General features: G+C 41.8%; 1 protein-coding gene across 50 annotated transcripts in view; it reads right to left on the reverse strand.

The window, feature by feature from the left end:
* MICAL3 (microtubule associated monooxygenase, calponin and LIM domain containing 3) overlaps nt 1-22,409 on the reverse strand; it is a 230,876-nt gene that overhangs the window by 127,490 nt on the left and 80,977 nt on the right. For 4 of the 50 annotated variants that reach the window (XM_083572506.1, XM_083572491.1, XM_083572509.1 and 1 more), the window contains exon 1: nt 5,906-6,209. The exons of 43 other annotated variants lie outside the window; for them this stretch is intronic. The gene's annotated coding sequence lies outside the window, so the exon portion shown is untranslated. Of the gene's footprint in view, nt 1-5,905; nt 6,212-22,409 lie in introns of those variants that run through there. 3 more of the 50 variants (XM_083572482.1, XM_083572470.1, XM_083572473.1) reach the window with 2 other exon arrangements.

A 22,409-nucleotide genomic window follows, 5' to 3' on the forward strand; every position in this document is an offset into this window, starting at 1 on the left:
CAGGATCTGTCCTTCCAGTGAGCACTCAGGGCTGATTTCCTTAAGAATGGATGCGTTTGATCTTCTTGCAGTCCATGGGACTCTCAAGAGTCTCCTCCATACACTCAAGCAAATACATGGATTTAAATACCTAGGATTACTTATTAATGAAAAGCTTTCATGGCAGAGGCATAGCTGGGGCGGGGCTCATTGGGCGCCACACTGCGGGGGGGGGGCACTTACCATGGGGCCTGCAGCGTGGGGAAATGGCAGCGTGGGGCTTGCATCTGCCTGCTGCCTCCCCCTCGGCCACCCTACAGCCAAGGGGGAAGCGGTGGCAGACTTCTTGGAGGCTTCGTGCAGCACACCCTGCCTCGGCTTGCCCCACCCCCAGGCGCAGGGCATGCACACCGAACAGCTAGCTACAAAACTGTATCATGGAAACCCCATCTGGATGCAATCAAGCTATTATCTGCCCGCTCTACTGGACAGCTATACAGGTTCTTCCACTGGAAGGGCAGATAATCAACCCAGCCATCAAGATCTACATGTAAAAGATCATTGCACAAATGCTTTATGGGGCCAAGTTATGGGGAAGTGGTATCAAATTAGAACTAGGAGCCCAACAAAACAAATTCATGAGAACGATATTGGGGCTTCCACTGGGGACTCCAGCAAAAACAAAATGGGAGGCAGCAGTTCCCAGTCTCTGCAGCCGTGGAAGGCACTGTGGTTCTCTAGCAGTTTGACTTGACCGCCAGAGGAGCACCCTGTTGTCTCTTGAGAAAGACAAATGCCAACAACTGTAACAAAACTGCAGAGTGCTGCTTTCCCCCCCAAATCCAACTCAAGAATAGAGGGTCTCTTCACCCATTATGTCCACAGATGCAGACCTAACACGCTTACACACCTAAGCATGTGAAGCATGAATGCAAACATGTGAAGCACAAACACAGAGATCATGCAGGCATGCTTCTTAAGGAGTTGAGGTTGGTTGTGGTTCCCTGTTTAGAGTAGGCTTCATAGCAGGCTTAGATTGCTGCTGCATAAAGTGTGAAAACCCCACTAAAAGGCAACAGGATCAAAACCCAGGTCTTAGCAGTGTGGGCTGGACTGTTTCTATCCCAGGGCATAGCAGCAGCCTAACAAGCCCATAGTATTCCAGTGAGGTAATTTAACAGAAGCTGGCAGGGATCAAAAAGATGGCCCCCATCCATTTGCTCCATAGCAAGGCAAAAACATCCACACTGTCAACCTTCTACCAATCTAACCCACATCATTCATCTTGCTTTGGATAGCTGCTGAAATGTCATTTTACATCCAGTGGCGTGTGTTAGTAGGCGCCAAGCTACACAAATTTTCCAGTTGGTGTCTACTTGCACAAGGCAAGGCCCCAGGGTTACCAAGAAGAGAAGGGCTATATTTTTCCACATCCAATGCCATCTCTATGACAGCTTTGTGAATTACACAAAGCAAATACGGTAGATGCACCACCTATAATTACCAGGGTAGAAAAAGGAACACACAGTTTAAAACATACACACATACATAGTCATGGGTGGCAAAATGTAGCAGCCTGGCAGAGAAAGCTTATTTGCATGCACACACTCAGCTCATGAAGTTTGCCAGCATTCAGAGTCAATATGTTTTAAGAATCTTAAAGGTGAGAAATCTCTCTAGAGCCCTGTTTTTGCAAAGATCCTGGGTCTCAATTTAATCTAAGAATCATGGAGAACTGATGGTACCAGTGTTCTGTATCTGAACTTGGGGGGAAAGTGGGGCACCTCCCAACAGGGAATACCCATAGGAGAAAAGCAATGTCTGAGCATGCCCAACTGTTTAGCTGAAAATGTGACCTGCAGCAAAATAAATAAATAAATAAATTTTAAAAATATCAGATAAAGCGGTTGTTAACGACTTGGTAATTGCTCACTATGGACTTAGAATTCCTCAAAAGGACCCCCACCTCCTACTTTAAGAGGACACAGGAGCTGGCCTAAATTCAGTGTCCTAAACCGAAAGGTTTGTGTTATTCTATGCCTGTATCCCTCATCTTAATTTCATGTTGGTAACAAGAAGGGGAAAGGGGGAAAGCAGAGAAATTGGAGAAAGATGGGAGGGAAGGGGTGCCCCACTTACTTTTGGCTCTCACTGCCCCATTTTTACTTCAGCCCCACAGACCACTGGCATGCAACCCTCCTGCAGGTTATGGGAATATGGCCCTTGACAAGAGATAAAGGTTCATCACTCCATTCTAAGCCAATATCCCATGTGGTTTTCAGCATGTGTGACTTGGCCAGCCAGCATCATTGGAAAAAAAAGCAGGGAATCTGAGGAATGAAGTGAAAAGTGAGCGTCTTTCCTCAGCAACTCATTACCTCCACAGATGCAACCAAGATGCCAATTTGGCAGCTTTTCCGAGCTCTTGGATGGCAAAGATATGTGAAGTTCCTGTAGTTTATGTCCAGTTAAAAACAGGCTGACAACACAGGTGTGGCCGGCTTATGCTTGTTCCATTTATGCAGAAGGAACATCAAAACCTGGGCTGTGTGTCAAGTTTTCCCTCCAGTTCTGCGGAGAGCAGGTGAACTTGACCAACCCTCCTGTGTATTTTGTGCTTTAGGGCTCACTTTCACCGGCTCGAGTGAGTCACGTATTAAGTAGTCATAACCACAGCGTGCTCAAAGAGTGCACTGATCCATCCAAAAAGAATGGAAAAAGCTGCCTGAGGGTTCGGACATCTCTTGCTGCTGGACGTTGCCTTATAAGAACAGATGGGAATCAGTTAGGAAACCAAAAATAAATACAGAAAAAAAGTCAGCACCCAACAGTATACCAAATGCCAGGTTTGGCCCTGAGTCTGAAACTCTTAACAGTGGAGTAGGCAAAGAACTAAGCTGTAAACTAGGAACGTTTTAATTGAATCTCATCTGTCATCCGGGTGCCTTATGCCAAATATGGGAAATGTATAACCTCGTCCACCCCAGGCACCATGGCAAATGGTCAGACACCATGAAAGTTGCAGCCCAACAATGGCTAGGGACACCATGTTGTCCACCACTTGATCTATATGCAGGGATTTTATTTTATTTTTTCAAATAGAGAAGTATTCAGATTCTACAAGAAGTATAAGTACCCATGCTGGCCTATCAGAAAAATTCCAAAATGCAAGCCCTCGTCTGAAGTTTGCAATGGTACAGCCCAGATAGGTTTGCTGTCTCAGCAAAAATAATATATATCACCATATGGTAAACACAATTCAAGAAACGATTTTCCATTTTGCTGCCTCTCGAGCAAACATACCCTCTGCTGCTAATGGAGGGGGGAGGGAAATGTCTCAAGCATAATGCCATTACAGAATTATGTAATTAGAATTGCAAACTTGGGGGAAGGGGAGCTTCTTCCCGAGTCCCATGGGGAAGAAGCTTATCAGGGGGTGTCTATAAGGAACTTATAGACTTGTATTTAAGCACGAGCCTGGTGACCACAGGAACCAAGAGCTGCAGGCAGATGGAACATCACACACCCGAGTGAGCAGGCTGGTGATAGAGCGATGGAACACGCAGTTCCTCCTCTGAGGCCAATATAGAAAACCAAGCAAGCTGCTAGTTCCTCCTCTGCCAGCCCTCAGCAGGCTAGTAATTATTTTGGAAGGCTAGTAAATGTGGGGGCTTATTTACCCGGCTGTTGTAGCCACCTGTTGTTGGCACTTGTCTGTCTTAAGAGACAATGAAAGAGTGTGCCTTTGAGAGTCAAGTCAAACCATTGGAGAGTTGCAGCGCCTGCTGTGTCTGTAGAAATTGATACATGAGAAATGAATCAACACCAGGGAACGAGAAAATGCTCAGAGGTATGTCTGGCAGACTAGAAGACTTGCCAATAATCTGCTTCAGCACAGCTTTGGCTTAGACACCATAGATACACTAGACTGGAGTCAAGATGTCCGTATATATATCAATCACAATGGGTATTTTAAAATCATATCTCTCAACCACAACAGAGTAAAAGCTAAGTACTGTTTCAATTACTCCCTAGCACAACCCTGTCTCTCTCACATCCTCATCTTGGCAGAGACCACTAACTATAATATGATGTGGTCCAGATAAGGCTGAAGTCATCCTCACCTGGATCAAAGGTGCTGTCTGAACACGACGGATGATATTGTTCTACGTATTTCGAACTTTGTACATTTCCCTGCTGTATTTTGGCACGGGGCAGAGCAGCAACAGATCTAAACACAGTGAAATGCATGCCATTTAAATGTGTTTTTCTGATATACAGTACTGCAGGCAAGTGCTCATTCAACAAATCCTCATCCTGGAAATAGACTGTTTTATTTCCTTTCAATCTCAGAGAGATCCGATTATTGGCAAAATAAAAAATAAAAAATCCCAGACATAAGACATGGGGACCAAACCCAGGATATTCTGAATGCAAAACATGAATGAGCTCTACCACTGAGTTATGGCTCTTCCCCAAGAACCACCTCTCTGAATTCCCAAAGCAGAAATAACTGTTGAATTCAGTTCCACTGCAAATCAGCATTACAGTCAACTCACATATCCAGCTTCCAAAAGCCACTTTTCTTATCTTTGCCCATAAAACTGGTTATCACACAGCTTACCCACTGCAGAAATGCAGAGCAACATAAGCCAAACAATTGAGCTTTTTAAAAGAAATAGCATGACGAGACCCAAGCTAGACAGGAATCATGTTCTAATGGGGATGAAAATTAGGAAACAAGGGTCTGGTGTTCTTGTCTGAGAACTTTTCTACTACATCCACAAGAAGCCTAACTTTTCTGCTGTCACCTTGGACTGATTCTGACATTTTCTTATATTGCCTATGTATTACAGCCTTTGCTCTTGCAACAAGTTATTCTGTCGCTTCTTTATGCCCACTCCTCAAAGATACATAATTCTATCGTAACTCCTGGGTGCTACTGTAAAAAATTATATATATATATGTCAAGAGTTGAAGGGAAGGCACCAAATGCTTTAATGAATGTGATTCCATCCAGTAGAGGGCGGCAGCACATACATACACAAATCTGCAAGTTGTTGATTTTGCCAGCATAACAGCAACATCAGAGTATGAAGGATGAAGACAGCCCAGCTGCATCCAGCACACTGTGAACTAGACAACTGTGCTCATAAATAACAGGTCAGAAATTAGGGCACATCTTTTAATTTGGGCAGAAAGGTTCTAAGGACAGGATGACACGGCTGGTTCTTGCGTTGTCAAGGGATCTAGAACTGCATGATTGAAATGGGGTGGCTACATTCACTGAAGATGGCATAGAGAGAACATTTCAGAGTGCTCAGAGCACATATTTAATCCTAACAACAAAAGCAGCAACCCTGTCCAACTAGTCTGTTTTAATCCAATACTGCAACTGGTGGGGGCTGAGGTCAACAGATACCGATTTGCCTGAAGCCAGCTGATTAGTCTAATTACGGAGAGGCAAGATCTATGGAAAACAAGTACAGCACATCTGCCAAAATGTGCATCCCCAGCTGCACATGCAACAAGGATCACACCCTTGCATTCTGCACTGATCTGGATAAATACCATTTCTTCATTCCTTATTTTTTTAAAAAGAACTTCTTATGGATTAGAATTCATACTGCAACCTACATTAAGTGATCTTGAAAAATGGATCCTGAAGGCACTGTGGTTTTTTGTTTGTTCATTTCCATACTCTGTGAAGAAATAACACCCTTTCACTCCAGTTTTGAATTCCTAAATACAAGCTACACCAGACCAGTTCTCTAAACTTCAACCGATCCCAGTTTCCATTACTCTTCGAAAACTAACATGCCATACCACATAATTTAAACCAGAAGCAAAGCAATTAGAAACAAATTAGCTAGACTTCCCACACTGTCCCATTAGAAGCTTCACACCCTAACCAACCACACCTTACCATATCTCCTTAGTGATGGGAGAAACCACCAGCTCCAGAAAACAAAGCCTGCTCCTGTTAGGTGGATGCTGTACCAACATTCCCCATTCAGAAGGAGATTATAAAACTTTTGTTAGCACAGCTAAGCTAAACAAATTGCTTTCCCATGAAGGATGGCAGGGACTGAGCAATTTCTGTTTCCTGGGCAAAGAGTCTCAAGCAAGCAGCTCTCTACAGGACCAATGACCTGGATTCTGCAGCACTAACAGCTGATTAGGACCGGAGCTTCTGCCTTCAGGGGTGAGCTTCCATCTTCCAAGCGAACAGCGTTTGTGCACTGTTCAAGCACTTAAAAATAGCAACTGGGCAGCACGCTCCCCTCTCTGGTTGGACACCTGACTCCCACTTGAGGCTGGAACTAGCATTTAGTAAAGCAATTTGCCTGAAGACACCAAGTATGTGGAAATGTCTCAAGCCAAAAAGGATACCAAGTTCAGTACATGGATCAAGTAAAGTCCTCCTAAGAAATCCGTTTTATCAAAAGGCAGCGGCATTGGTGGCATGTGGATGCGATTGGCGGTGTCCTCCAAGGCAATGTAGCCTCTCAAGAAATGCCTCACCCACCACTTCCAGAGGCATCAGCAGTCATGTGCTCAAGGTTCTGCCACACTCCACAGCAGCCTTTCTCAACCCAAATGTTGGACTACATCTCCCATCACCCTAGCTAGCGGCCCCAGTGGTCAGGTATGATGGGAGTTGTAGTCCAACGACATCTGGGGACTCAAGGGTGAAGAAGGTTGCTCCAGAGGCTGTGAAAGGAATTGGTGGAAGTGATCTGAGTGTTGTGGACTAAGAGTTTTAAAGCAACATCTGCTTCCTAGTAAGAATCCAATGTAAAATATGATAGCGCTTTGCAACTTCCCTCTGGTCGCTGCCCAGTTCAGTTTCCAGATGACCAAAGACCCTTATCCCTCTTCAGGCCTGTGCAGAGGATGTGGGGCACAGCTGGGCAGACTTGCCTTGAGCTTCGGAGGGCTAAGAAGGCGGGGGGAGGGCACCATGGGCCTGTCAGACTTACACAGTCACACCATGAATCTTCTCTGTAGTGGAGCTTCAAAATGCCCTTTTAAGATCCTTGTGCTTTCAGAATAAAAAACCTAGTTCTATACCAAGGGAAATACCAGTTAATTTGGCTTAAACTAGGGGTAGGCAACTGTGGTCCTGCAGGTGTAGCTGAACTACAACTTCCATGGCCTCTGACATTAGACATGTTGGCTGGGGCTGATGGGAGTTGGGAGCCCAACAATACCTTGAGAGCTGATACCTGGAGGTCATCTGGTTCCTCAGCCCTGCCTTAAAACGAACGTACTCTGTTCAAGTTGCAATATTTAGCACCTTTACGTGAAATTGACAATGGAGAGAAACTGCATGAGTTGATGGAAGGAGATAAGAAGTCCGTTTAGAACAGAGCAAGGATAACTGAGGAACCCTAGGGAGACAAAGCAGAATTCTTGGGCAAACAACCCTTATCCCAAACCCTTTATACACATTCCCAGCACATTTTAAACATTTCTCGATAACCACGAGAGTTAGGAATTGCTTTCCCTTTTTAAAAAATAAATGGTGAGGGGGAAAGGAAAGCAAACTGCTGTACTGGATTCTGTTCTGAGCAAAGCAGGTTTCGCTTAAGGAAGGCTGCGCCAAACCATTTTCAGAGCCAAAGTAAATAAGCTTCCACAGCTGCATTATGCCAAAAGTACCAGTCGTTCTTGCAGACGAGCTGATGATCCATGAATTGACATGGACAAAACACAAACCCCTGTACCTCTCAAAATGCCTCAGAGCAGCTAGAACAAAGTATGTAGCACAGAGAGGCAGCTTCCAGCTTACACCATGTACCCCCCTATCTTTAGTTCCTTCTTGAAAGTCAAAAAAGAAAAAGTGAATGCAATTCATTAACACCCACCGCTAGCCTGTCTCCAGGTTGGGCCACAGCTCAGCAACGCGTCAGTTGGAGCAGCAAAAGGCCGGCATGAACTGGCAGCATGCCACGCCAACATGCTTTGGTAGTTAGTGCAAATAGGAAAATCTGAGGGCTGGTCTTAAGTCCTCTGGATTAAATATTGGGAAGTCAAACACATCCTAAAAGAGGCACAATTACATCAGAGGTAAGCGAAGTTCAGCACAAGGAACCAGGACTAGTGCTCCAACATGACAGCGCCTGGAGAAGCTGAAGAATATCTGGTCCACATCGACAACATGGGCAAAGCCAGCGTAAGGGATTGAACGTAGCAGATATACACGCTTCCAGGGCTACAAATTCAAAAGATGTGATTAAGAGCAGTTTAAGAAGAAAAGTGGATGTAAAACCACAAGATTTTATTTGCTGGCAGTGCAATCATTTTGTAGGGGATTACTCTGTTGTCTAATCAGCACCGCATTTGGCTCAAGATGCCTGTGCTTCAGTGTGCTGGCTAGTTCTTTAAGCTTAGGGTGACATCTGTTAGAGACTGGTTCATGTCACATTTTTCAAGTGACTAACCTGCCTGCCCAAATGCCCATGGAAGACTAAGAAGAAAAAGCAACTGGCTATAGTGAACTCTAAAAAGATTTGAGTCAGCAGGTTCGTGAAAAAGCAATTCAAGACTATTAACAAGCTTATATGCTATAGCTCTTGGGTATCAAGGAAAGACAGGTACCAGTAAACAAACAAACTTAGAACACTGTCATTCCTTTAAAAAATGTAAACATACTGTAAAGTTGAAATATGTACTACTAACCATTTGTGTGTAAAAATACATGGAAGAAGACAGAGAAGACAAAGGAGACTTTCGTTCTTTTCCGCTCTTTGGAACTCCCTTCTATACAGAGGTCTTTTATGGCTGTCTACATTGCAAACAACCCTACTCAAGCTGAGGAAAACCCACAGCACGGTAAGAGAGTTACTGTTTTGCATACAAGAGATTCCAGGTTCAATCCTGGCAATTCCAACTAAAGGATCTCAAGTACATGGGAAAAAACCTCTTCCTGAGACCATGATAAGCTGTTGCTAATTAGAGCAGAAAAAATTAAGTCAGATAGGCCAGTAGTCTGTTTCGGTATAATGCGGGTTTAAATGCTCACAAATCAGGAAATTCTGCTTTTGAGCAGAGTTGCTTGGGCAGCGGCGGCAAAACACAAAGGCAACCTCCATGAGAGGTCCAGAGCATAGCAACACAAGTGGCAACTTCCTGCTTGTCAAGTGCTCTCCTCAAGGAAACTCGCCTGGCACCTTTGTTACATATTTTGAGGTGCCAGGCAAAGACAGTATGCCATTCTAAACTGGGGTGTGTATGTGTGTGTTGTTTGTTACTATGTTATATATTTTGTGTTTTTGAACTATAAGCATTTCTGTGATCCTTGGATGAAGAGAACTGCAGAAATGTAATAAATTAAATAAAGTAAGTAAGTAAGTAAGTAAGTAAGTAAGTAAATACATACATACATACATACATACATACATACATACATACTAGCAGGAACCACTGAAGCAGTCCAGTGCCTAGAATGTATGTCCAGACAGCATGAGGCCTTCCCTATTTTATGGCAAGTTTCCTGTTTTTCTACATGCCTCCCTTCCAAAGTGCAATACACACACACACACACACGGTATGGAACACAAGAAGCTCCTTTTTCTCTCAAGAAGTCATAGAATCAGTACAGTGGTACCTCGGGTTACATATGCTTCAGGTTACAGACTCCGCTAACCCAGAAACAGTGCTTCAGGTTAAGAACTTTGTTTCAGGATGAGAACAGAAATCGGGCTCTGGCGGCAGCAGGAGGCCCCATTGGCTAAAGTGGTGCTTCAAGTTAAGAACAGTTTCAGGTTAAGAACAGACCTCCGGAACGAATTAAGTACTTAACCCGAGGTACCACTGTATTGTAGATTTGAAAGGGACCCAAAGGATCGTCTAGTCCAAGTCCCTATGATGCAGAAATGACAGAGCATCCTTAACAAACGACCATCCAATCTCTGTTTGAAAACCACCAATGAAGAAGAGTCCACACCGCCTTCCGAGGTGGTCTGCTCCACTGTCAAAAAGCTCTTGCCATTGAAAATTTCTTCCTAACGTTTTCCTAATCTTCCCCATCATCTGCTACCTGATCTTTTTAACTCAAGGGTGGGAAACCTTGATGCCCTCGTTGGGAGTCCAACAACAGAGCCACAGGTTCCCAAGCCCTGTTTTACCTAGTTATGCCAGGAATGCAAAACACACCCTATCACCAAGCACAGGCTATCACTTAGAATGAGAAATTAAGCATGGAATGAGTCTGTGTAAGAGATGTGACTTCCTGCACTCAAGTAACCTTCCAGACCATTAGATTGAAGGGGTTGTTACTAGCCTCAACAGTGAAAGAATCATCAGCCATAACAGGGAGTCCACCCATAATTTAGAAAGCAGTTCCTGGTAGAAGAACCAGAGCAAACAGTAATTCAGCAATCAAGCAAAAAACAAAACAAAACACTTCAGTGCTTTAAATAGTTCAAAACCAGATTGTGCTGTAGTGTAATTCCCTACTTGTTAGTGTGAAACATACCCGAGGGCAAAGGTTTGTTATGCTGTGGGCAGTATAACACAGAAGTGAAATGTTTCATCTGTACACCGAGTTCCCTGTATGCTGTACGGCTGATGACTGATTATGTAGAGGCCTGAAGAAAAAGGAAGGAGGGATTCAAGAAAATAGGCAATTCTTCTCTCCCAAATGTATACTAGGCTGCAAGTCGTTCATGGAGCCACTACCTAGTGTCAGTTCTTTGGCAATGCACTCATGGTAAGACCCCCTTCGCCCCATTAAGTGTGGGGCGTGCAAATGATGAATTCCATCATGTTATTTCTTACCACCTTGGCTGTTCTGTGCAAAGTGGTGGAGCACAAAGGGCCAGTGACACCTTAGTTGCTCTTGGGGTCTTGATTAATGTGCGACGGCGGGGGCCGGGGGGGGGGGGGAATTGGCAAAAGGGAAGCACCAAGTTTCAGATCCAAAGTCAAAGAGGCAAGTCTTGTTTTATTTATTTGCAGAAGCACTCTAATTTATTTCTGTACGTAATAGATTGTGAGTGCTTTAAAAATAGGAACATTACAAGACCAACAAAGGCTGGGTATATTTTGTTCCATTGTTTCAAGCACTTGCTCCCATCATCTTTAGAAGTGATCTTCACGAGTAATCAAATGGGGAGGAGGTTCCATTCCTTTTTTAAAAAGCTAAGTAAAAGCAATCTATGTAATGTGCCTTTTAATAACAATAGAAACAGAGTTGATTATACAACAGAAATGGAATTGAAACATATAGATGTTACTGATCTTACAGCAACAAATATTAAAAGATCACCTGAAAGCAAGCTGGTGTCAAGCATATTGCTCTGCTTTCCTTTAGACCACATCAGCAAGGCCGAAAGCGGGGTCATTGTCTGGGCAGTCCAGGACCCCAACACACACTCCCCAGACTTGTGCCCCACTTTAGTGCTGCTAATGCAGCAGTTTGACTTCACCCTTGGAGGTGCACTCCATTGCCTCTCGAGTCAGATGAATGCCAACAATAGCAAACTTGAAAACATTAGCCATAACCAGAAACTGACAACTCTTTAGCACCATTTGAAGTTCACCTCTGTTTTTCAGGCTGAGCAAGTGCCCTCTCGGGAATCAGGTCTGCTGTATTGATCACTTGCAATGAAATGAACGAACAGTAAAATCTCTGAGAATGGACCATGCACTGTCCATTTAAGCACAATTTAGCCTCTAGACTCTACCTTTCCCCCTTTCCTACCAGGGAGGTGTAAAGAACTCTATTAATAAGCTAGTTATGCTACACATACCTGCAAGGAGACAAACTTTAGTAATTAAAAGTTTTCAACACACACCTCCACATTTCAAATGAGAAGAGAATTTCTAAAAACACATTAAGATGGACTTGTCAGGGAACGCCCGTTGGGACTTACTAACAAAATACTGATTTGGGGAATTCTGGACAGTAAAGGAACACAAAAAGTAATTGTGCACGACTTCCGGTTAGCGCCGGCGCTTAATGGCGGATCTCAACCGGAGCTCCGGGAGAGATCTGCTTCGTGGGTTCGGGTCCTGTCAGCTACGGCGAAGCGGGGACCCCTAAAAATCACAGGCGCGTTGCCTGTGAACTGGAGACTCGGCGGGCACCTTTGCGCCCCCCCGACGCTGCGAAATAGCCTTTTTAAAGGCTCCGGAGGAGCGGAGGGGTCTTGGAGCGGTGCTGAGAGTCGTCTTCACCCAGCCTGCGAAGCGAAGCCGCGTCGCCATTAGCGGAGAGCGCTGACTTCTTCCCGGGAAATTGGATTAAAAGAACAACTATCCGTGAGTAGGATTGACTGCTAAAGTAGAAATTGGACTCTAAAATTAAGAAATTGGGTACCGAGACGGATAAGCACTAAAAAGGAAGTCTGCTTTCCGTTCTGTAGCAAGATCAAAGCGAAAGGCACTCTAGCTGTAACTGCTTGAGAGGAAACTTGCGGGATTTAAGAAATCCACCACCAAAGCAAAGAACTCCCCCCCCCCGAAGGCAGGAGGGGGGGGAAGAAGATTTTAAAAGTGTTTCCCTGCCAATTCAAAAGAATTGGATTAAGTATCGCTGCTCTTTAACCTGGGATCGGACTGCCGGAGAAAAGGAACCGGCTAAGGACTGTTGCTATAAGAAGATAAAAAATATCTCAAATTGACTTTGGTTATTTCCAATTTGAAACACTGTTTCTGTGGTATTACAAAGTTACTTATAGGACACTATTGACTGGGATCCCCTTGAAAAAGGAAAGAAAAATTGAAAGGGACTAGGAAACTTTTATTCCTTCTTTTTTGAAGAGTGTGGGATTACTTTGAGAAGCATAGAACTGACTCTACGCCCTCTAGAGGACCTACAAATTGTTTCAGCAACAAGTGGAGTTTAAAATTTGAGAACTTTGTTTGTGAGTTTCAAAGTCTGGGAATGACCTTGACTAAAAGACTTTGTTATGGCAGATGGTAAAGAGAAAGGGGAGTTACAAGAAACAACCTTGAGATCTGGCAGACAATACAAAATTGACACTTACATGCAAAGAAGGGCTTCTGTAACAGGAGCCTCTGGAACTATAGTGGCTGCAAAGCCAAAAGTGAAAGCAATGTCTACAGAAGAATCATTTGCTAAGGTATTGGAGAAGATAAATGACTCTTTGGAGGAACTAAAAAAGCAAGGTGCGGAGACTAAATTGCAAGTTGCTGAAACTAAAGTACAAGTTGCTGAAACAAATAAAAAAATTGAAGAAATCTCTGGGAAAATTGACCTAAATACTAAAAGTATAACTGACCTAGGGAATAAAGTGAACTCAAATGCAGAAGCAATTGGGAAATTATTGGAAGATTCATCTATAACACGAAAGATAGCCGAAGAAGCTAAGGAAATTGCAACTGCTGCGGAGGAAAAATTTCCACCAGTTTATAAGAAATTGGATGAATATGAACTGGCACTCTCTATGCAAGATATGCAACGCAAGGAGAGGAACCTGAGGATCAGACTTGTGCCGGAAAAGGAAGGAGAGAACTTGGTGGATGATCTGACAAAAGAATTTTCTGATTTTTGGAAGCAGGAGCTGAAGAAAGAAGATTTTAAGATAGAAAGTGCATTTAGATTGGGAATAAGACAGAAGAGAAATCGACCCAGAGATTGTCTTATTACCTTAAGATCAAAGGAGGAGCGAGATAAAATATTGAACCTGCACTACCAAACAGCCCTTCGAATTGAAGACTCTTTTATTGAGATCTTTAAAGACATCCCTAAGAGTATCTTGGACGCAAGAGGACATTATAAGGACCTGGTGACACTGCTGAAGAAGAACTACATACCATTCAGGTGGGAATTTCCCCAAGGCTTGTCTTTTAAATATAAGGGAAAGAAGAGAAGAATAAAGACTGTAAGTGATAAAGACAAGTTCTTGGGAGAACACGAAGAAGACCTACAGAAAGAGACTTTTCCAGGACAAGGGCATCCATCACTGGACACGAACACGGTACCACCGACAGACGAGGAACAAAAACAGGGAGCTGTAGGAGGAAGGAGTAAATAATCCCATCATGGCTCTGCAACTTCTAACCTGGAATTGTAATGGCTTAAATATTCCCAGGAAGAGAAAAAGTATATTTCATGCCTTAAAGAAAGACCAATTGGACTTGATTTGCCTACAAGAGACCCACGTGACAAGAGCACACAGAAAATTATTAATAAATAAAAGACTGGGACAGGAATTTATATCTTCAGACAGAGTAAAAAAGAGAGGAGTGGTGATCTATGCAAAAGAAAAATTGCAACCGAAACAAATCTTTAAAGACGATCAAGGAAGATATTTGGCAATTGAAATTCAATCTCAAGGAGAGAAGTATTTGATAGTGGGAATCTATGCACCAAACGAAGGGAAAGCTGAATTTTTTAAGAAGTTGCATGAAATTTTGATGGACCATATGGATTACAACTTAATTTTGATGGGAGATATGAATGGAGTGGTTTCAACAAATATGGACAAGGCACAAAGACAGGTAATAACAAAAGATGGAAGACTACCAAAGACTTTTTTTGAAATGACTGACAATATGGATTTGATTGATATTTGGAGAACAAAACACCCATTAGAAAGAGAGGGAACCTTCTTTTCTGAAGCCAAAATGACATGGACAAGGATTGACCAAATCTGGGTGACTAGCAGTATGGCTCCGAATATAAAAAAAGTAGAAATCTGCCCAAAAACTTTCTCCGACCATAATGCTGTAAAGATGGTGATGAGGCAAACAACAACTGGTTCCTTCAGATGGAGAATGAATGACACCTTATTTAGAGACGAGGAGATCTGCAAGAAGGCCCAAAAAACCTTGAAAGACTATTTTGAAATCAACTTAAGGTCTGAAGTAGAAAAAAGAATAGTATGGGACGCAAGCAAAGCCGTGATGAGAGGGTTTTTGATTCAGCAAAATACTTTAAAGAAGAGAAAGCAAAATGAGAAAAAGGAGAGAATTTTGGAAAAGATAAAAGAAGGGGAAAAACAATTAAGATCGAAGCCAAAATCCCAAGAGATTCTAAGAGAAATCAAATTTCATCAAACACAATATATGGAACTGATGAATCAAGAATTAGAGTGGAAAATTAAACAAATGAGACAAAAGACTTTTGAATCTGCTGATAAATGTGGCAAGTTACTGGCTTGGCAAATAAAGAAGAGACAAAAACTCAACACAGTAACAAATATAGAAGTGGAAGGAAAAAACATAAGCAACCCAGCGGAAATTAGGAATTGTTTTCAGAACTACTTTAGACAACTTTACACACAAGGGCCGCAAAAAGAAATGGACATACAACAGTTCCTCGAGGAAAATGGGCTGAAAAAGGTTTCGCATGAAAGTAAGATAATATTGAACCAGGAGATATCAGCACAAGAAATAGAAGATGCCATTCAAGGCATGACGCTGGGCAAATCCCCTGGACCGGATGGACTGACTTCCAAATATTACAAAGTTTTGAAGGAAGGGTTGATACAACCTTTGAAGGAAGTCTGCAATGAGATTATGGAGGGGAAAAGGGCACCCGATACGTGGAGAGAGGCCTACATTACACTTATACCAAAGACAGAGACTGAAAAGACCCAACTTAAAAACTACCGACCCATCTCGTTATTGAATGTGGATTACAAAATCTTTGCTGATATTTTGGCAAAAAGACTGAAGAGAGTTTTGATGGAGGAGATTCACGGGGACCAAGCGGGCTTTCTCCCAAAAAGGCACTTGTCGAACAATGTAAGGAATATAATTGACATTTTGGAAAAGCTGGAAGTGAACATAAACACTAAAGCTGTTTTGATATTTGTGGATGCCGAGAAAGCCTTTGACAACATTTCTTGGAGTTTTATGTTGAAGAACCTCCGGGGGATGGGGGTAGGCCAAGGGTTTGAAAATGGTATAGGTGCAATATACTCTGAACAGAAAGCCAAACTAATTGTAAATAATGTGGTTACAGAAGAGTTCAAGATTGAAAAAGGGACACGCCAGGGGTGCCCTATCTCCCCATTACTTTTTATATCGGTCCTGGAGGTTTTGCTTAATATGATTAGGAGGGACCAGTTGGTTAAAGGGATTCAGGTCGGAGCTAAACAATATAAACTGAGAGCATTTGCAGATGACTTAGTACTTACATTGCAAGAGCCAGAAGCTAGCACGAAAAGAGTTTTGGAAATAATTCAAGAGTTTGGTCAAATGGCAGGATTTAAATTGAATAAGTCTAAGACAAAGGTTTTGGAGAAAAATTTGACACAGATAGAAAAGGAAAGGTTCCAGAATGAGACAGGGTTGACTGTGGTTAAAAAAGTGAAATATTTGGGTATAAATATGACAGCTAAAAATGTGAATTTGTTTAAAGATAATTATGAAAAAACTTGGAGAGAAGTGAAAAAAGATTTGGAGATTTGGTCCAACTTGAAGCTTTCCTTGTTAGGCCGTATTGCAGCTATAAAGATGAATGTATTGCCAAGAATGTTGTTTTTGTTCCAAGCATTGCAAATAATTGATAAAATGGATTGTTTCAAGAGGTGGCAAAAAGACATATCTAAATTTGTCTGGCAGGGCAAAAAGCCCAGAATTAAATTTAAGATACTAACGGATTCAAAGGAAAGAGGGGGGTTTGCCCTGCCAGACTTTAAACTTTACTACGAAGCGGCAGCTTTCTGCTGGCTGAAAGAATGGCTACTTCTTGAAAACACAGACATTTTGGATTTGGAAGGTTTTAATAACATTTTTGGGTGGCATGCATATTTGTGGTATGACAAGGTTAAAGCACATAAAAGTTTTAAAAATCATATTGTCAGAAAAGCACTACTAAATGTCTGGGACAGATATAAAGACTTGCTGGAAAATAAGACTCCAAGGTGGCTGTCGCCAATGGAAGCTAAGGCAGTTAAAAAGTTAAATATGGAGTCCAAGTGGCCAAGATACTGGGAAATTTTGGAAAAGGAAGGGGACAAATTGAGATTGCAGAGTTTTGAGAAATTAAAAGGGAAGGTGAGAGACTGGTTCCACTACCATCAAATAAATGAAGCGTTTAAACTGGACAGTAAAATTGGCTTCCAGGTGGAAAAATCAAAACTGGAGACAGAACTGTTAGAACCCAGTACTAAGAATTTGTCCAAAATGTACAATCTGCTGCTGAAATGGAATACACAAGATGAAACGGTTAAATCGGTTATGATTAAATGGGCTCAGGACATTGGTCATAATATCTTGTTTGCTGATTGGGAAAAGTTGTGGACCACCGGGATAAAATTTACGGCATGTAATGCCTTAAGAGAAAACATTATGAAAATGATATATAGGTGGTACATAACCCCAGTCAAGCTTGCAAAGATTTACCACGTGCCTGACAACAAATGTTGGAAATGTAAAGAAATTGAAGGTACATTTTTTCATCTTTGGTGGACTTGCCCGAAGATTAAGGCATTCTGGGAAATGATCTATAATGAACTTAAAAAGGTATTTAAATATACTTTCCCCAAGAAACCAGAGGCCTTTCTCTTGGGTATTGTCGGCCAAGGGGTGTTAAAGACGGATATAACTTTCTTTATGTATGCTACAACAGCAGCTAGAATACTCATTGCGAAGTACTGGAAGACGCAAGAACTACCCACACTGGAAGAATGGCAGTTGAAGGTGATAGACTATATGGGCTTGGCAGAAATGACGAGCAGAATCCGAAACCAGGGAAGAGAAGCAGCGCAAGAAGAATGGAAAAAATTCAAGGACTATTTAAAGAAATATTACAAAGTTAATGAAAGTTAGAATGATGTTGGACTGGAAAGTAAATGGTTACTATTAGTAATGGTTAAGACAAGGAAAATAAGGAAGAATAGTCTAAATTTAAATTAAAATAAGGGAAGATTTGCTGAACAATCGATAAGAATTTGGAATACAGAAAGGGGAGGCATGAGGAAGTCGGGGAAGATAGGATATGAAATTAGGATATGAAATGATACATGTTTTTTTTGTTTTGTTTTTGTTCTTGTATGTTTATGTTTGTTGTATTGTGTTTATATGGAAAAATAAAAATATTAAAAAAAAAAAAAGTAATTGTGCAGAAGTTTGTATTAATCTCTTTATTCAAGTTATGTGTATGCCAATGAAACTATTTCACTGAGAAAGGGAACTGCCTTTACTAAAATGAAAATCCAAGCAAGAACACACTTTTAAAAAATCTAAGCAGCAGCAGCAGAAACAGACTAATGCAGCTTCCCTTCTGGAAAGTATAAACATCTATGGTGCTTTTTGGTTGATAAGAAGTAAGCAGCTGTAAACAACTCCCTTTCTCCACCTCCTTACAATGTTCTTCCATTGAACTGATCTGTTGCAAAGACTTTCTAAAGTTACTGCACTTACTGCAAAATTGTAAACCCCTTAACTGCTACACCAATAAATACCAGGCCATATAGCAACCTGCTGTGCAAAGAAAATTGATACAAATGGGAACAGGTGAGTAGATCAAGTTTCATTTGCCTCCGTCACCAACACTGACACTAGGTTACTGAAGCATCTCAATCAGTCCCTGATCAGCTTCCACATTTGCTTTAGCAGGTCTGGCATCAGCACCAGATACCCTCAAGGCCCCTGCACAGCCTACCACTAACACTGGTGACTGGGAGCAGCAGCCGAGACCACATAACACCGCTCCTGCAAGACCTACATTGGCTCCCAGTATGTTTTCGAGCACAATTCAAAGTGTTGGTGCTGACCTTTAAAGCCCTAAAAGGCCTTGGTCCAGTATACTTGAAGGAGCGTCTCCACCCCCATCATTCAGCCCAGACACTGAGGACCAGCGCCAAGGGCCTTCTGGTGGTTCCCTCACTGCGAGATGCCAAGTTACAGGGAACCAGGCAGAGGGCCTTCTCGGTAGTGGCGCCTGCCCTATGGAACGTCCTCCCACCAGATGTCAAAGAAATAAACAATAACCTGACTTTTAGAAGACATCTGAAGGCAGCCCTGTTTAGGGAAGTTTTTAATGTGTGACATTTTAATGTATTTTAATCTTTGTTGGAAGCAGCCCAGAGTGGCTGGGGAAACCCAGCCAGAAGGGCAGGGTACAAATGATAAATTATTATTATTATGATTATTATCATTATTATTATTATTATTACCTACCTGCATGCCCTAAGCTCCCCTTTTTAAATAAAAATCAAAAATTAAAAAAAACCAGGTGCTCCAATGTAATGAGTACCCTTCTGGGCCTGGGGGAGGTGCCATGTTTAACCCTGGAGTTATGCTATATCATGGGCATTTTGGGAATTAAGAAAGATGTTCCCCCTAAAAATTCATCTTGGTGTTACTTGGTACCGCCATCACCCAGAAAGCCTACCAGAGCATCTCAGCATGAAACGTAAGTTGTGAATTTATCTGCAGCTATATCATAACTGCTTCTTGTACCATTTGATTCCTGTAGCCTGACATATATATACTGTTTTTATTATTTTAATGTGTGCCACCATGGGAATTTTTTAAGAAGAGTAGTATAGCCTTTTTCTACACAAATAAACAAATCTTGGGGAGGAAGCATGGTGGGCAGCTGCTGGAACATGTGGAAATGCTTACACCAATCTGTAAAACAATTATAAATAGGTTCAGTTGGTTATAAAGGGAGGTTTATAAAGGGAGTATTTTAAGGTACATTTGTTACAAAGACTGAACTGAAATCCCCAGGGGAAATAACCAAGACCACAGGAACCCAACCTGAAGCACTTAGGAACAGAACTTTGTTTTGTAAACTACTTTGAGGCTTTTTTTGTTTTTTTTAAAAAACAAACCCCAAACAACCAACAGCTATCAAGCAGTATGAACGTTTTATGAAACAAACAAATAAGAAAGGAGGAAACATTCATACAAACACAGATAGTAGTAAATTACAAATTATACATGTTCAGAGAGCATTTCGTGTTTTGGGAGGAACAAAGCAAAAACTAGTTTTGCAACTTTATCAGCAACAGCCAATGGTTTCTTTCAGTGATCATTGATCAAGTCTGGATATGAATTAGTGCCTCAGAAATTAGGTTTGTTCTGCAAAAGCAGAGCCTGAACCACACAAGGTAATCATGCAATGTAATCATGCAACAGTAGCAACTATTAAAAGCTAAAGTACAATCATCTTATATTTTTCAAAGAACATCCCATATTCTGCTTTCAAATGATCTGTGCATCCTGCATAGTAGCAAGCAGCTTTACAGTCAAAGGTCTACATAAAGTTTTAAAACAGGACAACAAATCAGTCAGGATAGTAGAGAACAATAAGATTTAAAAGTAATTTATGAAGCATGCCAGGGGGTCGAGGGGGAGAACACATTGGCTTTCGCAAATAAAGGTAAACAGAACAAACACTCCCCTTGAAAAAGACCAAGCATCACCATACATAGATAGCATGCTTTCAGTTCCATTACATGTTTACTAGTCTTGTGCAGAAAACTATAGTGGAAATGTAGTGGAATTATGAGGCCAGTACGTACGCCGAAAAGCCTGCTGCAGTGATCAACATCACGTGGTTATGCTGGTGACTAAATCAACTAATGCAAAAATGGAGGAACTTGGTTTTTTTAAAAATAAAATAGGAAGAGGACAAGTTCCCAAATAAAAGAATGGCATGGTGATTGTAAGCATCCTCTGATCAAACCTACAGAATCAGGAACAACTGCACTGGTCAGTAACTGAAGTGCTGCCTGTCTCCAAAGTTGCTCAATTAGTTGCCCCTCAAAATCTGGAGAGAAAGTGTTCATGCAGAACTTGTCACCAGGCCACTTTATAATCGAACGTCACACCCTTCCCACAGTGGACCTTCCAAGAAAATTAAGCAATAAATTGTGCCTTGATTGACTACTACAGTAAGCAAGTGTTAGGGAACATTTGTTTCTATGATGTCTCCATATTAACAGGTCTAGACTGGATAGAGTCACCGCTGATAAGGTATTGGTTAAAAAAAAAAGGCCACTGATTAGAACCAAAGAACAATATATTGCTTAAGATCTTTTCTACTGAAAGGACCGCCAAGCTTGGACACAAGGAATATCCATGTGGAGAGCTGATTTCATTTACCCATCCTACACATCAGCATGACGTGGCCACTATGTGGAATAAGTTTTCAGAAGTCTTCACATGGGAGCAGTAATGTCAAGTCCAAAAGGAGAGAGGAAAAACAGGCAAAGAAGAACACAGCAAAACGTTTTGTGAACATTGCCAACTTAAAAGCAGGTCTTCTTTCCTAAATGCAGAGACTTTCAATTGCAGTTGGCAATTTACATCTAATCTGCTCTGAGTTTCTACAGCCAGCTCCTGTTTTCTTTTCAGCTTCCGATGAGGGAGTTAGCAAGCTCTCTCCCTCGTCCAGACCAACCAAGCATAATTGAAGCCTGCTCTAAAAGATATGCAATGTCAGATTACTGAATAAAACAAAGGAAATATTTAGGTCATGCATCATTTCTTTTGCATGAGGAAATCTTGAAGCGACAAGAGGAAAACTCTGGCATGTATCCAGAGTTTGTGCCAATTTTGGAAGCTTTTAACTTAAATAGGAAAAGGTAGGATGAGCAGGGCTGCTCACAAACAAGCGCACATACACACCATAAATTGAAGGTTCATAGACTAGAAATGGACAGTGAAGATATACTATAAATATATTTATACATACCAATCATGGGTAGTAAGACTAGGCCTCTCAGGGGGGAAATATTGTAAAATATAAGGGTAACGTCTGTTAAATTATAATGCAACTTTATTACAAAAGTCCCACTAACCGCAGTTCTGCATTCCAATTGCTGTAAATAGCAAAATTAATGGAGAGCAGACCAGCTACCTGTTTCATGAAGATTTAAAGGCATGATGTGGGGGATCTGTGAACACAGATCTCCAGTGTTAGTTCTTTTTCAATTATTAATAGCAGTCTCAGGGAGTGGAGATTTGGTTTGGGACCTTTGACCTTTGTCATTTTCTCTGATTAAAATTGCCCCCCCTCCCGCTCTTGGCCCTACAAGGCAAAACATACCAGCCCCCATGTGAAGTTCTATTTAGTGATAAGTACAAACAGTACTTGAAAATCAAAAAAAGGAACCTGAGGTTGATATTGAATATTCGGGGCACTTACTTCCCTACTAGTTTATATGGTTGTTCTGTCTTTTAAAAGCAACACACAGCATGCTCGCATCTCTGAATTAGCTTAATTTAGCCAGATTTATATTTATATAAATTATATATTTACGTTTACGAGTTTACTACACAGAAACACCCACTTTGTTACACTTGCCAAATGCTGTAAATTAAAATAAATCTAAAAGCAGACCTGGGTGGGGCTGAAATCTAAACAGGAATCTTGGATTCAGGTGCCTCCCAGCTCAATCCCTGTTTTGCCAGTGTAACTGAGACTTCTGGGTGAGGAACTCTTCTGACAACTTCTATTCTCTCAGAACAGGGACCCACAGGCGAACAGG

Source organism: Podarcis filfolensis (genome assembly GCF_964270895.1).
Source record: "Podarcis filfolensis genome assembly, chromosome: 10".
NCBI classification, from domain to species: domain Eukaryota; kingdom Metazoa; phylum Chordata; class Lepidosauria; order Squamata; family Lacertidae; genus Podarcis; species Podarcis filfolensis.